Source organism: Canis aureus, chromosome 5 (assembly GCF_053574225.1).
Source record: "Canis aureus isolate CA01 chromosome 5, VMU_Caureus_v.1.0, whole genome shotgun sequence".
NCBI classification, from domain to species: Eukaryota; Metazoa; Chordata; class Mammalia; order Carnivora; family Canidae; genus Canis; species Canis aureus.
Window position 1 is genome coordinate 74857879 of NC_135615.1, and position 16108 is coordinate 74873986.

The 16108-nt window shown below is 44.0% G+C and overlaps 1 long non-coding RNA gene across 1 annotated transcript; it reads left to right on the forward strand.

Annotated features, from left to right (window-relative positions):
- The first annotated feature begins 737 nt into the window (after window positions 1-737).
- Window positions 738-12829, forward strand: LOC144314652 (uncharacterized). Its single transcript, XR_013380501.1, has 3 exons — window positions 738-835; window positions 1351-1536; window positions 12581-12829. It is a non-coding gene; the product is annotated as an uncharacterized LOC144314652 (long non-coding RNA).
- Window positions 12830-16108: the final 3279 nt, after the last annotated feature.

Here is a 16108-nt window from a genome sequence, read left to right on the forward strand (position 1 = left end):
GGGAGCAGGGACTGGGTCTGTCACATTTGCCACAGGATCTCTGGCTCTGAGACTGGCATGTGGTGGGAGGTTAATAAATATGCGCTGGAGACTCTTGGTTTCAGCTCAGGTCGTGATCTCAGGGTCGTGAGATTGAGCCCCGTGCTGGGCTCTGTGCTCGGCGTGGAGTTTGCTTGAGATTCTCTCTTCCTCTCCTTCTGCCCCTCCCACTCATGCTGTGTCTGTCTCTCTAAAATAAATCTTTAGGGATCCCTGGGTGGCACAGTGGTTTAGCGCTTGCCTTTGGCCCAGGGCGCGATCCTGGAGACCCAGGATCGAATCCCGGTGCATGGGGCCTGCTTCTCCCTCTGCCTGTGTCTCTGCCTCTCTCTCTCTCTCTGTGTGACTATCATAAATAAATAAAAATAATAAAATAAAATAAATATTTAAATGTGTGTGAAATTAAGTCATTATGAGTGGGTGGGTGACTCTTGTGGTCCACCCAGGGCACCTGCTTTGTCCTCTTTTTTGTCTGGACCCCATAGGAAGTCAATCTGATTTTCTAGAAGCAGACAACGGCTCTGCCCTGGTTTGCAGATTGGCCTCAGAGGTGCTCTACACTTACTGGCATCCTTTCAGATCCAAAGGGGCCAGCTGGTGGCCTGCAGCCAGAGAGTCTGCAGGCAGGTTGTGTTCCACCCATGCTGTTTAAATTTTTGAGTGAGTTAACAATTAATTCTACTCGAAAATCTGATTTCAGGCTTATCTTGAAAAACCTGGAAGATCTGGCAAGCCTGGGCTCGCAGTCCCACCCAGACGCAGTCAGCAGGCCGTGGGCAGGTGCTGCCCCCTTGAGGTGGGACGTGTGTCTTACAGCTCTCTGTTCTTCCTCCTCTGGCCCTCCCCCTTCTGACCTTGACCGTTAGAAGGGCCCCAGCTGGAGGCCTGAGTTGGCAGGCTCTGACACACATGACAGCAACTCTGTCAAACTATTTTTTAGGTCAAAGGGCCAATCAGCACAAAAGGAAATATAATAAAATGTAATATATATAATAAAGTAATAATATCATAAAAAGTGACTCCCTCCCTGTGCTGTCCCAGATGCCACAGTTCCTCACTCACCCAGGCATGCTGTGCGTCCAAGAGCACAGTCTCCAAATGCTTGCGGGCACCTCTTACGGGGCCAGACACCAGCTGGGTTTTTCTAAATCGGCTCAGGGACCCTCATCAGACCTTTGGAGGTAGAATTCCTAAAATTGGAGTGTAGGTTTTGAGATTTTTTTTAGAGCCCACAGTGTTTTCTGTTGCTCAGCAAGCCAGAGACCACTGTATTCAGGATGCAACACCCCTAAAACCGTTCTCCCTCTGCAGGCCCCCAAAGTCTGGTGGAGACGGGCCCGGAGTCCAGCTGTCGAGGCCACTGCTCAGCCGAATGGACTGTGCCCTGCCCGGGGGCACCAGGCCTGAAACGTGGCCATACCTTCACACCGAGCCGTGTCCCACCATCCTCCCAACCCATAGAGAAGCAGGCACCACTGCACAAATGCAGAGAGACAGGTGCTGTGATGTTGGGGGTGGGCGGGGTGCAGCTGCAGGCCCAGGATGACTTCCTATAGGTGAGGCTTGGGCCAAGTTTGGCCTAGGGGCTAGAAGAAAAGGCACACTTCCACCCCGTCCTTCCCTCTCCCAGCTCACACCGTGCCCCACTCCACCCCACCCCATTCCACCCCATGGCTGCCTGTGTGGATCAGTGGCCACTGACGGGGAGACCTTAATCAACAGTGTACATCGAGAAGGTCCTGGGAGACCGACGGGGGCAGAGGAGGCGGCCAGCCAAAAGTCAGACCAGCCTGCCTGGCCTAGGTCCGCTTGGGGTTACGTGGCTTGGTATCTAGAAGTACCTGCTGGCGGGAGCAGGGATACAGGAGCCTTCTTCCTTCTGGCCAGTCCCCCAGAGGCTCTCCAACGAGGCCTCCTCTCTGCAGCCTCAATGAGTGATATCAGAGTGCTCCTCAGACCCCTGCCAGGCCACACGCTGCTACTGGGCTGCCATGAGATAATACAGAAATTGAAAGTCAGCATTTAGAGACTTTTATAACAACTGTACAAGGTCAGGTGGATACTATTACAGTTGAGGCTGGTACTTCATATTTTTAAAATTCATTTTATCTAAAAATTTTTTCATTGTAAAATCTACATAACATAAAATGTGCTATTTTAACTGTTTTTAAGTGCACAATTCAGTGGTATTAAGTACGTTCACAATGCTGTGTAACCATTACTGGTGTCTAGTGTATTTCTTTAATTTTACAAAACTGTAAGTTCTATGCAGATTTTTAAAAAAATTTTGAATTTAGTTTGAGAAGTACTGACCTAAATCCTGACCTGTGGGCTTCCCAAAGCCTTGAAGTTTTTTGGGGGACATGGGCACCTAATTGCAGGGCTCCATACATTGTCTGGCTTCATTTACCCCCACTGCTGGCTTGAGATTTGCCCCCAGGGAATGGTGAGGGCTGAGGTCCAGGCGATGGGGGCACCACCCCTGGAGGGGGAGAGGAGCTGCTTGGGGCTTGGGGCAGAACCAGGGCTCTCCCTGGGCAGCGCTGCCCTGCGGCCTGGGGCAAGAAAGGCGATGGGAGGCGGCCAGGCTTTCTGGCAGGCTTTCCTCCTGACTCAGCTGGGGGAGGGCGTTTGTTTAGAATTCCAGTGAAGTCGGCTCCAGCTGGGAAAGCCCTCAGTGAGCCCTGTGTCCACCCTCCCTGTTCAGAGGAAGAGTTTGAGGCCTGAAAGAAAAGACTTGCCCAAGTTTACAAGCAGTTAGTGGTGACCTTCGGTTCCCAGACAGAAGCAGGGCAGGGGTTCCTGGAGTCACCCACAGAATATGCTGGAAGTTCCCTGGCGTGCCCACCCTCATCTGTAAAGCAGGGATGATCCCTCCCGGGCTGGAGGGGCACTGAGCCTGGGCCGGGTTTAATGAAGGGCCTGGTGCCCGGGTGGTGGGAAGTCGGTCCCCTGACCCCCTCTGTCCCCCCACACCCAGTGTTCCTCCTGCAGATGACAGGGCCTTCTCTGACTGCATCTCCCCTCACTTAGCTGCAGAGGGAGGCAGCCACTCCCCAGCTGAGGAGAACGGGGAGCTCACGGCCTCCCTGCGGCCTTCGGAGCAGGCCTCTCCCCCGCTGGCTTCTCTGTGCCTGACTGTGCTGACTCTGGGGCATCTTGGAGACATTTTTGTCCTTTCTGGGACTCCCAACATTTGTAAAATGAGAGGGTTGAACCAAGAGAACTCAAAAGTCCATTTTGGGGAGGAGGTGCTAAGGTTTGGGGTGCTTTACGTTTCTCTATCTTTTCAGGGACAAACTCCTAGCACGTGAGACTGGGCCGCCACCAGGTTGCCAGCCACCTGCTTTGTGTTGCCTGTCCCTGTACTCCTGTCACTCCTTCCCATCTCGCTTTTCTTCCTCTCTCTCTCTCTTTTTAGAAAAGATTTTATTTATTTATTCCTGAGAGACACAGACAGAGAGAGGCAGAGACACAGGGAGAGGGAGAAGCAGGCTCCATGCAGGGAGCCCCAGGCGGGACTCGATCCCAGGACCCCAGGATCACGCCCTGGGCTGAAGGCAGATGCTCAACCACTGAGCCACCCGGGCGCCCTCTTCCTCTCTTTTCTGGCTAATGAGCACTTGCCATTTGCTCTGCACTGTAGCAAATAGGCATTTCACGTGTCCCATCTTACTGAATCCTTAGAGCATCCTGGTGAAGTAAATGCTATTCTTAACCAATTTTCCAGGCTCAGAAAGGGTTGCCTCACTGTCCCATAGCTGGTCAGTGGCAGAGCCAGCAGGTGGCGCCCTCAACGCCATTCCCCGGATGCTCAGGTCCCATCTCCCCCTGAATCAAGTGGGTTCAACCAGGCGCAGCCTGTGCCCCCCTCCTCCCTCCTGTTTTCCCCAGGTGGACTCTGACGCCGGTCTCAGGACACTCCTGCTGGCAGGATCACTTGGGCAGTCAGGGAGGAGGGTTGGCTGTTGGTGGGGAGATGATCATCCGTTGGTTCCAGATTGACTTGTATCTCAGAGAGCATGTCCTCTGCCCCCACTCTCCTTCCCCTCTTTTCTCTTTAGTTGTCCCTAAGAGAGTACCCAAAGCAAGCCTCTCCATTCATTTATTCATTCATTCATTGAACAAATACAAACCTAGTTTTAGGCCCTGGGGGTACAGCAATGTGCAAGGCAGGCACGGTCCTTGACCTCTGGTGAGGGGACAGACCATACAAAAAGATGATGAATGCCACGGAGGGGATGGGAAGGGCTGGTGTAGACTGTGGCAGGGGTGAGGGTCTCTGCAGGTGAGGCAGGTGGGGCACAGTGTGTTCCTGGCAGGTGGAACAGCGTGCAAAGGTGCAAAGGCAGGAACCAGCAGGAGTGAGGAAGGAACATAAACATGGCCCTTGTGGCTGGATAAGGTGGGGAAGGGGGGCTGGTGCCAGGAGGGTGGTCAGGGCCCAGTCCTGCAGGCCTGTGGGCCAGAAGGAGGGGTCGCATTGCATTTGATAAGTGATGTGAAGCTTATGGGGCTTTAAGCAGGGAGTGATGTGATTGGGGTATGTTTGTAAAGGATCCTTCTGTCACCATGAGAAGACTGGATTGTGGGGAGCAGGAGTGTGGGAGAGATGAGGGTGGCTTGGATGGGGTGGGGTCAATGGGATGGAGAGACAAAGTCAGATTCAGGATCTCTGTGGGCTTAGGGTTACAGCCTCATGCCCACCGCTGAGAGGGCTCTGGTGTGTGGCAGGCAGCAGAGCTGTGCCACATGTGCCACATCTGTGGGGACCTGGAGTAGGGGATGCCCTGCTACATCCTCCTCCTCCTCCTCCTGCTCCTCCTCCTCCTCCTCCTGCCTCTCCCTGGAGAAGGGCTGTGAGCTTCTGATGCTCAGGAGTCACCCTAGGCAACAAGAGGCCCACATGTCCAAACCATCTCCTCCAGCCCTTCTTCCTGGGCTTGCAGTTGTTAATTTTTTTTTTTTTTTTTTTTACTGAGCACATTTGAAAATATAATTGGTTTTATTAAGCAATTCATGAATCGGTCAGCATCCCACCTAGCAGGTAGAGGGGAGCTCTCAGGAGCTGTACAACATGGTTTTTTAAAACCAGAGAGGGGGGATCCCTGGGTGGCTCAGCGGTTTAGCGCTTGTCTTTGGCCCAGGGCACGATCCTGGAGTCCCGGGATCGAGTCCCACGTCAGGCTCCCGGCATGGAGCCTGCTTCTCCCTCCTCCTGTGTGTGTGTCTCTCTCTCTCATAAATAAATAAATAAATCTTTAAAAAAAAAAAGAGAGAGAGAGGGGCAGGGCTGCCTGGATGGCACAGTCAGTTGGGCATCCAATTCCTGGTTTTGGCTCAAGTCATGACCTCAGGGTTGTGAGATAGAGCCCCAGTCAGGCTCTGCAATCAGTGTGGAGTCTGCTTGAGTCTCTATCCCTCTTCCCCTCCTGCTCGTGCTATTCCTCTAAAATAAATAAATCTTAAAACAAGACAAAACAACAACAACAACAAAAAAAACAGAGGGAGCAGAAAAGAGAAATTTATTAGCAAAGAAAGCATTGTTTCAGGCAAGGTCACTCTCCCAAGGGGAATGGTAGGGGTCTATTATGGGGTTACCTCCGCCTGTTGCCCAAGAAATTCCAGTTGGGCTGGTTAAGGGTTACATTTCTGGGAGGTTGAAACCATTGTTAGGTTAGGCATTAAGTCTTGGTTTACTGACATGGGCCCTAACATATGTGACACTATTTTGAGCCTTTTTTTTTTTTTTTTTTAAATTTATGATAGGCACACAGTGAGAGAGAGAGAGGCAGAGACACAGGCAGAGGGAGAAGCAGGCTCCATGCACCGGGAGCCCGATGTGGGATTCGATCCCGGGTCTCCAGGATCGCGCCCTGGGCCAAAGGCAGGCGCCAAACCGCTGCGCCACCCAGGGATCCCGCCTTTTTTTTTTTTTTTTTTTTTTTTTTAAGATTTTATTTATCCATTCATAGAGACACAGAGAGAGAGAGGCAGAGATACAGGCAGAGGGAGAAGCAGGTTCCACACAGAGAGCCTGACGAGGGACTGGATCCTGGGTCTCCAGGATCACGCCCCGGGCTGCAGGCGGTGCTAAACTGCTGCGCCACCGGGGCTGCCCTTGAGCCATTTTTTAAAATAGTTCCTCCCTTTTGATCAGACTCTAAGCTGAAAGATGCAATCAAAATTTAAGACATTCACGCCACTCGCAGCTAGTGCTCTATAGTTCCTTTGTTGCCCCTTCAGTGCAGTATCCACAGATCATGACTCTTTTTTCCCCCCACTGATCATGAAGTTTTTTTAATTTTTTTTTTTTAAATTTCTGTGATATTCACAGGTTATGACTTCTGGCTCATAAAGGACTGTTTGGTGATGAATCCACAGTCTGAAAGGCAATGTTTACCCACTTTGTCATGGTCTTTCCAAGCCAGGGTCACAGTAAAGGAAAGAAAGGAAAGAAAAAGGGGTTTTGTGTTTATTTTTTTTTTTGGCGGGGGGGGGGAGGGGTTGTGTTTAAAGTAGAAAGTCTTGATCTGATGTCTTGGGAGGAAGCAGTTCACCCGACATCAGCTCCTTCTCTTCCTCATCAATATGATCTGGAGGGCTCCGGTGCTTATATAGGACCAGATGGTGAGTGAGTGGAACGTTTTCCAGCTGTGAGATGCATATCCAAGATTTAAGTCCCCAAAGTTTGGCTCCCATCTGGGGGGTGAAGAGGACCTGGTATAATCCCTTCCAAGGAGATTCAAGGGCATTCAAGGGCAACCTTTGTCCTTACCATTTCCAAATCAGAAGGGTAGGAGAAAATTGGATATATTAGTTGGGAGAGTCATAGCCAGATATTTGAAGGAACTAGAGGAAATTGGATTTAGTCTAATGTATAGGTACATAATAGAACTTCAAAGACATTTAACAGGATTAGAATCTGATACAGAAAAAGGTGCAAACATTTCTTTTTTTTAAAAGATATTTATTTATTTATTCATGAGAGACGGGGGGGTGGGGGGGGGTGCGGGGCGGGGCAGAGACACAGGCGGAGGGAGAAGCAGGCTCCATGCAGGGAGCCCAATGTGGGACTGGATCCCTGGACTCCAGGATCAGGCCCTGGTCCGAAGGTGGTGCTAAACCACTGGGCCACCTGGGCTGCCCCATAATTTCTTTTCTTTACAATTACCTTCATATTTTTAATAGTAAAACTAATTTGTTTGCATTAAATGTTGCCTGATTATGTATATGTGTGTTGCCAGATTAATGCTTGGCTGTATAAACTCTCCCCCACCTTGCCCCCTCTCTTTTTAGGAGTCTCTACATCCAACCTGTGGCTCAAATTCCTGACCCAGAGATCAAGAGTCTTTTGCTCAACCGACTGACCCAGCCAGGTGCCCCATATATAATCTCTTTTTAAAACTGCCTTGCTGGAGGGGTGTCTGGATGGCTCAGTCAGTTAAGCACTTGACTCTTGATCTCAGCTCAGGTCTCAGTCTCAGGGTTCTAAGTTCAAGCACCATGTGAGGCATCATCCTGGGAGTGGAGCCTCCTTAAACAAACAAATAAAAATCTGCTTTGCTGGAGAATTGTAAATAAGGTAGCAGGTTAACTTTTTTTTTTTTTTAAGGGACTTTACTGGCTTTGTAAAGTCAACCATACAAAAGCTTAGTTCCTTAAAACTGTCTGGTCATACCTGAGTCTAGGCACATCTCTTTCAAATATAATATTCCAGTCAAAGCCTTGGTAATATAACCAACGTTTCGAATTGTCTCCTATGGGTAGGAGAACAGATTCTCACTGAATTTATGTAAATATTTTGCCATCCAAAGAATACTCAAGGGACACCTGGGTGGCTCAAGCAGTTGAGCTTCTGCCTTTGGCTCAGGTGATGATTCTGGAGTTCCCGGGATCAAGTCCTACATCGGGCTCTTGCATGGAGCCTGCTTCTCCTTCTTCTGCCTATGTCTCTGCCTCTCTCATGAATAAGTGAATAAAATCTTAAAAAAAAAAAAAAAAAAAAAAGAATACTCAAAAGTTTTTGAATTCTGGAGGAATCAGGAAGGGAGGAAAAAGAAAGATACATCATATCTTTTTTCACACTATCAAATTGTTGGTAGCATAAAAGAGACAAAGATTTCCCCAAATCTGGAAGAGCAGAACATTAGAAAACCAGTGATATTTTAAATAAGAGTCATAAAAATGATCATCCTCTTCAGTTTGTTTGGTTCCATGCTATTTAATTCTGTTTGAATCCATTCTTCTACTCATTTTGGAAATTCATACCCAGTTTAGTTTTATGATCTGAAAGTTTTCAAAAATCTGCATTCCAGAGTCCTCACCAGGTTCCTTTCCAAGAATTTCTTTGAAGATAAAACACATTTGCAGGAAGCAACATCTGAGTATAACAGTAACTATAAATGTCAAAAGACTTAAAAATGTCATGCTTAAAGGTCTGATTAGAGTTCATTACAATTCAATTGACAATGAAATTTGGTCATTTCAGTGACATATATTTTAAGATAATAACTGGAATTACGACTGATAAACTTTTACCAGGGCAGATCAGAATTTTTGGAATTTTATGCAATTTCTAGAACAACTTATAGGAATAACATTTACTCACGCAGTGTAACCAGAAAAGGTTTATCTTCATTTACTTGACAGTGCTTCCCGTGTAATTTAACGTACCAAATAAGTCTGATTAATTTAACCTCTCTCTGAGATGTTTCAGGGGCCCCCTGAAAAATCCCCCAAAGTAGCTAGGAATAAAAATGGCTTCATTTAGAATTTGATTTTTGAGCCGTTCATCAAAAAATGCCTTTGAGACTGTTTCTTAGCTTTTTAATTATTGTTTCTTTCTGGTGGTCTTTGTAAGAGTATAGAAGCATTCCTTCTTTGATAATGTTGAATTTGTAAGTTTCAGGTGACCTGTGAAACCTTTCTAAAGATTTTTCTCTAGGTCTTGAAAAGCTATAAGCCAGGACCATGATATAATAAAACATAACATTTTCCTTTAAAAAAATTTAAGTGCTAGAGTGCCTGGCTGGCTCAATCCATGGAACTTGTGACTCTTGATCTCAAGGTTGTAGGTTTTTTTTTTTTTTTTTAAGATTTTATTTATTCATGAGAGAGAGAGAGAGAGGCAGAGACATAGGCAGAGGGAGAAGCAGGCTCCATGCAGGGAACCCGATGTGGGACTCGATCCCGGGATTTTAGGATCATGCCCTGAGCCAAAGGCAGACACTCAACTGCTGAGCCACTCTGGTTGGCTCAAGGTTGTAAGTTTGGGCTCAATGTTGGGGCTAGAGATTACTTAAAAATAAAATGTAAAAAAAATAATGGGGTGCCTGGGTGGTGCATTTGGTTAAGCGTTGGACTCTTGGTTTCGACTCAATTCATTATCTCAAGGTGGAATAGAGAGCCCAGTCAGGGTCTGTGCTTGGTGTGGAGTCTACTTGAGATTCTCACTCTCTCTCTCTGCTATCCTGCTCATGTTCTGTCTCTCTAAAATAAATAAATAAATCTTTAAAAAATAAATTAAATCTTTAAATCTTTAAAAAATAAATAAAGGGCAGCCTGGGAGGCTCAGCGGTTTAGTGTCGCCTTCAGCCCAGGGCCTGATCCTGGAGGCCCAGGATCGAGTCCCACGTTGGGCTCCCTGCATGGAGCCTGCTTCTCCCTCTGCCTGTGTCTCTACCTCTCTCTCTCTGTCTCTCATGAATAATAAAATGTTTTAAAATAATAATAAAATAAAAATAAAAAATAAATAAAATGTAAAAAATATTAAATTTAAGTGCATGTGTCGAGTTAAGTTGTACATTTATGATTTAGTAAAATAATTCTAAAGGAAAAATACTAAAAAATATTAAAAAGTTTAAAAAATTTGTGTCAATTATACCAAATAAAAAAGTTTAAAAAAAGGTTTTAAAACACTTGGTCAAACAGGACTATAGGTCACTGTGAAATAATACTTAGTTATGCATTTAACCAAAATGACAATTTGTAGGCAAATACAGGAAGTTAAATATTTGTAAAAAGTCTTAGCTCTTTTACTATCGAAAAGACTCAGGGGCCCCAGCCTGGCTGGCTCGGTTGGAAGCACATGTGACTCTTGATCTCAATGTTGGGAGTTCCAACCCCACGTTGAGTGTAGAGATTACTTTAAAAAAATATAAATAAGCTTTTAAAAAATATTGAGAAGACTCAGTTTTTAAAAAATTCTGTATAACTACAGACCTGATAAAAGCAAAACATGAAATCTTTTTCTTTCTAGGCAATTATATAAAAGGTAAATCAAAAACTTTGTTTATAGTTTCTTATGAAGAGCAAACTAATAATCTAAGAAAACTTTGTCCTTGGGGCACCTGGCTGGCTCAGTCCATGGAGCGTGCAACTCTTGGCCTCTGGGTTGTGAGTCTGAACCCTATGTTGAGTGTAGAGATTACTTAAAAATGAAGTCTTGGGATCCCTGGGTGGTGCAGCGGTTTGGCGCCTGCCTTTGGCCCAGGGCGCGATCCTGGAGACTCGGGATCGAATCCCACGTCAGGCTTCCGGTGCATGGAGCCTGCTTCTCCCTCTGCCTGTGTCTCTGCCTCTCTCTCTCTGTGTGTGACTATCATAAATTAAAAAAACAAAAAATAAATAAATAAAATCTTTATAAAAATTTACAAAAAAATTTTTTTCTTAAGAGAAAACTTTGGCAGCCCGGGTGGCTCAGCGGTTTAGTGCCTGCCTTCAGCCCAGGGTGTGACCCTGGAGTCCCGGGATTGAGTTCCACGTCGGGCTCCCTGCATGGAGCTTGCTTCTCCCTCTGCCTGTGTCTCTGCCTCTCTTTCTCTCGTGTCTCTCATGAATAAATAAATAAATAAAATCTCTAAAAAAATTAAGATAAACTTTGTCCTTTATTTTTAAAAAGGATTTATTTATTTAGGAAAAGAGGGAGCATGTGCATGGGTAGTGGTGGGGAGTGGGCGGAGGGGCAGAAGGAGAAGGAGAGAGAGAGAATCTTGAAGCAGACTCCTCACTGAGTGGAGAGCCTGACTCAGGACTCAGTTTCCCAATCCTTGAGATCAGGACCTGAGTCAAAACCAAGAGTCAGATGCTCAACTGACTGAGCCACCCAGGTGCCCCAAACTTTGTCCTTTTAACAGAGAGAAAAGTCAAATTCTAATTTTGCGCCAGTATACTTTGGATATTAAAACTTACTCTTTTTTTAAAGATTTTACTTATTTGAGAAAGAGAGCACAAGCAGAGAGAGGAACAGAGGGAGAGGGAGAAGCAGACTCCTGGCTGAGCAGAGAGCCTGATGTGGGGCCCAATACCAGGACCCCAGGATCATGACCAGAGCCAAAGGCAGATGCTTAACTGATTGAGCCACCCAGGCACCCCTAAATTATTCTCGAATGAATTTTAATCTTAGCCAGTTTAACCACACATTAAAATTCCCTTTCAAAGGTTCTTCTTCTAGAAACTGTCTACAACTTTCTTTTTTACACTCAGATCCTTTTTATTTTTAAAATTTATTTATTTATTCATGAGAGACACAGGCAGAGGGAGAAAGAGGCCCCTCACAGGGAGTCTGACGTGGGACCTGATCTCGGATCCCAGGATCACACCCTGAGCCGAAGGCAGACGCTCAACCGCTGAGCCACCCAGGTGTCCCTACACTCAGATATTGATCTATATTTTCCCTCTTTAAGTAACCAGTCCCACTGCAGGACAAAATTACTTTCTTTCCCCTCAACAAGAATGCATTTCCATTGCTCGTACCTTCTCTCACAGAAAGCATCCATTCTACTTTTCTGACAGGCAATTTGTAGGCAGATATGTTTCCCTTATTACTTTCAATAGCTTTAATTACATATATTAATTAAAATTCCTAACCCTTGGGAACTTTAAGAAGTAAATAATTATGAACTATTTTTTACACAAGCCTTCTTGTAAGGCAGACTTACAAGTACTTTTTATGATTTCTAGATATGTGCTTTTTTGATAGAAAATTTCTCAATGTGGGGTGCCTGGGTGGCTCAGTCCATTGAGTGGACAGATTTCGGCTTGGGTATTGTGGGATGAGCACCCCATCAGGCTTCTTGTCCAGTGGGGGATCTGCTAGAGATTTTCTCTTCCTCACAGTCTGCCCCTCCCCCACTAAAATAAATAAATAAATCTTAAAATCTTTTTTTCAGCGTGACATGTAACATGTTTGCTAATAGACACAAATATCTTCAGTTCTTCTGTAAAAGGAAGAAAAAAGTGTTAAACTTATGTTCAGTAATTAACGTTTCAGTATTTTATCTTATTAGAAAATTATCTGGATATTCAATAAATTTAACTTAACTCATCACTTAGTTTAGCAAAATATTGAGGTCTGAGGCTACCAAAAAGATTTGGGGAAAATACCTAAAAACTTTTTACCATATTTATATCTATTCAATTTACTTATTCTTTTTTTAAAGAATTTATTTGAGAACTTGAGCAGGGAGAGGGGCATAGGGAGAGGAAAAGAGAAATCTCTCTCTCTTTTTTCTTAAAGATTTATTTATTTATTTGACAGAGCAAGAGAGCACAAGCAGGGGGAGCAGCGGAGGGAGAGGGAGAAGCTCAACATGGGGCTCTATCCCAGGATGCTGGGATCATGACCTGAGCCAAAAGCAAGCATTTAACTGACTGAGCCACCCAGTCGCTCTGAGAAGAAATCTCAAACAGACTCCATGCTGAGTAGGGAGCCAGTTGTGGAGCTCAGTCCCGCACCCTGATCTCACAACTCCAGCCAAAATCAAGAGTCTGATGCTTAAATGACTGAGTCATCCAGGTACCTGCAATTTATTTATTCTTAACAATTATGTTTAGATTATCCACAAAAGCTTTGTGAGACATTAGACAAAGTCAGCTATTATTCTAAGTTACTTATTTTTTTGCTAGCAGATTTTGCAACATAAGTGAACTTATTTGATTAGTAAAACTAGGTAAAATAAAAAGTTGTATGCTTGCATTATATTCGATGTTGATAACTCTAAGACATGTCCATTCTAATCAAACTAGCAACTTTTTAAAAAAGATTTTGTTTATTTATTCATGAGAGACACAGAGGCAGAGAGAGAAGCAGGCTCCCTCTGGGTAGCCTGATGTGGGACTCGATCCCAGCACCTCAGGATCATGCCCTGAGCCAAAGGCAGACGCTCAACCACCAAGCCACCCAGGTGTCCCTAAACCAGCAACTTTTAAACTAATTTTGAGGGATGCCTGGGTGGCTTGGCGGTTGAGCCTCTGCCTTCGGCCCAGGACATGGTCCTGGGGTCCGGGGTTTGGGTCCTGCGTGGGGCTCCCTACGTGGTGCCTACTTCTCCCTCTGGTCTCTGCCCCTCTCTCTCTGTGTGTCTCATGAATAAATAAATAAAATATTAAAAAAAAACTTTCAAACTAATTTTGATACAGAAGAATATTTTCCCAGATTACATGAATCTAGAAATTCATTTGGATTAAATTTTTATTTTATTTTTGAGAGTTTTATAAATAGTAAATTTATATAAGCGCCTAAGTTTCTTTAAGCTGATTAAATAGAGCTCTTTACCAACTAATTTTAGCAGTAACATTTAGCGGTATAAAATGCTGGTTCTCAAAACAAGGTTGCTACATTAAGATATTCATAAAGGCCTTTGCAAAATTAGGTTAAACCCCACTCATCTGAATATTTATCTTAAGTAAACTTTTTTAACAGTAGTAGCTAGGTACATACTCTAAGGTAGGCATGTCCTACAGTTCAAGGTTATCATACAATTTAACAAAATGTACAACCTCAAGGCTCTTTACAATTAATATAAAAACTCAAATTTTCAAACCAAAACTACTCACTTGAAAACACCCTATTAGAATGTTTACCTAAGAAATCAAATAACAGGGGATCCCTGGGTGGCTCAGCGGTTTAGTGCCTGCCTTCTGCCCAAGGCGTAATCTTGGAGTCCCGGGATCGAGTCCCACGTCGGGCTCCCTTTGTGGAGCCTGCTTCTCCCTCTGCCTGTGTCTCTGCTTCTCTCTCTCTGTGTCTCTCATGAATAAATAAATAAAATCTTAAAAAAAAAAAGAAATCAAATAACAAAGGGGACCTGTATCACCAATGTAATATTTATATATATATTTTAAGATTTTATTTATTTATTCATAACAGACACAGAGAGAGAGAGAGAGGCAGAGTACATAGGAAGAGAGAAGAGAAGCAGGCTCCATGCAAAGAGCCTGATGCGGGACTCCATCAGGGGACTCTGGGATCACATCCTGAGCCAAAGGCAGATGCTTAACTGTTGAGCCACCCAGGTGTCCCTAAAATTTATAGTTAATTGTATGTTCTGCCATTCTTAATTCTTTGAAATGCTAAATGTTTCAATTCATACTTAATGATACATAAATTTTGGAATTTTTTTAAAAATTTATTCATGATAGGCACACAGTGAGAGAGAGAGAGGCAGAGACACAGGCAGAGGGAGAAGCAGGCTCCATGCACCGGGAGCCTGATGTGGGATTCGATCCCGGATCTCCAGGATCGTGCCCTGGGCCAAAGGCACCGCTGCGCCACCCAGGGATCCCTAAATTTTGGAATTTTAATGTTTGTTCCAAAATAGCAGAAATTGTAAAAATTGTGAATTATTGGAGAAAATACTGATATTACTTGTATATCTAATATGTAACCTTTTAAATTAGGGAATGTACATACTTTTGTAGTATAATATTAATACAATAGGGTGCCTAGCTGGCTCAGTCAGGTGAGTGTGTGACTCGGGATCTCAGGGTTGTAAGTTCGAGCCCCACGTTGGGTATAGAGATTATGTAAAGATGTTAAAATCTTTAATATTAATATTAATACAATGATTAGTCTCTTGTAAAAGAAAAGGAAAAAACTAGTAAAAATTTTTTTGAGTTGATGCTCTCTGCTTATGAGGATCAATTACTTAGTATTTCAAACTGTAAGGCATTGCATACTTTTCTTTAGAAGGTACAAGTCCTCTCTGTGCCTTTATTTCTGTGGTAGAGCAATAAAAGACTGAAGAGCTTATTGATATGTTCAGGTTTATTGAATTTAAGAGTTAGTACCAAGAGCTGGAGAGTCTACTTTTTGGAGGGAAATGCTATTTAGAATATGTAGAAATAAGTGGTAACAGTTAATTTAGAAAGATTGGATAACAAATGCTTTTACTGTCCATAGTAAAGATGTCCTGTTATCCCTAAGGCACTGGCTGGTACCCATGACTTTCTGATTTTGTGATTGCTGTATATATTATATTTGAGCAATAAATAATTGGTAACAGTGTCTTATAGCTATATGGTGTTCTACAGCACACTCTGTGCAGTATGTCAGGTTACATTGATAACCCTGTATGTACTGATTTTCCCCTCATTCTTTCCACATCAGCTTTTTTTTTTTTTTTAAGATTTTATTTATTTATTCATGACAGAGAGAGAGAGAGAGAGAGAGGCAGAGACACAGGCAGAGGGAGAGGCAGGCTCCATGCAGGGAGCCTGACATGGGACTCGATCCTGGGTCTCCAGGATCCGGCCCTGAGCTGAAGGCGGCGCTAAACCACTGAGCCACCCGGGCTGCCCCCACATCAGCTTTTTAAAGTAATTTTATATTCTTTAGTTTCCTGGAATTCTACCTTAATGTTAGAATGCATGAAAATATGGTTCAGTTTTATAATGGAATTTTTAGAGTAACCAAGTTTTTTTTTTTTTTTTTTTTTTTTTTTTTTAAAGAAGGTTCACACCCAATGTGGGGCTTGAACTCATGACCCTGAGATTGAGAGTTGCATGCTGTACCGACTGAGACAGGCAGGTTCCCCCTTAGTGTAATACTTTTTAAAAAACTTCCTGAAGTGGGATATCACATGGGAACGGTAAGTTCTCCCCTTAATGCAGATCTCAATGCAAATGAAAGGGAACTGATTGGAAGAGAGTAAGCAAAATTTCTTTTTTTATTTTTATTTTTTATTTATTTTTTATTTTTTCTTTTTTTAAATTAAATTAAATTATTATTAGCTTTTAAAGATTTTATTTATCTATTCATTAGAGACACAGAGAGAGGCAGAGACAC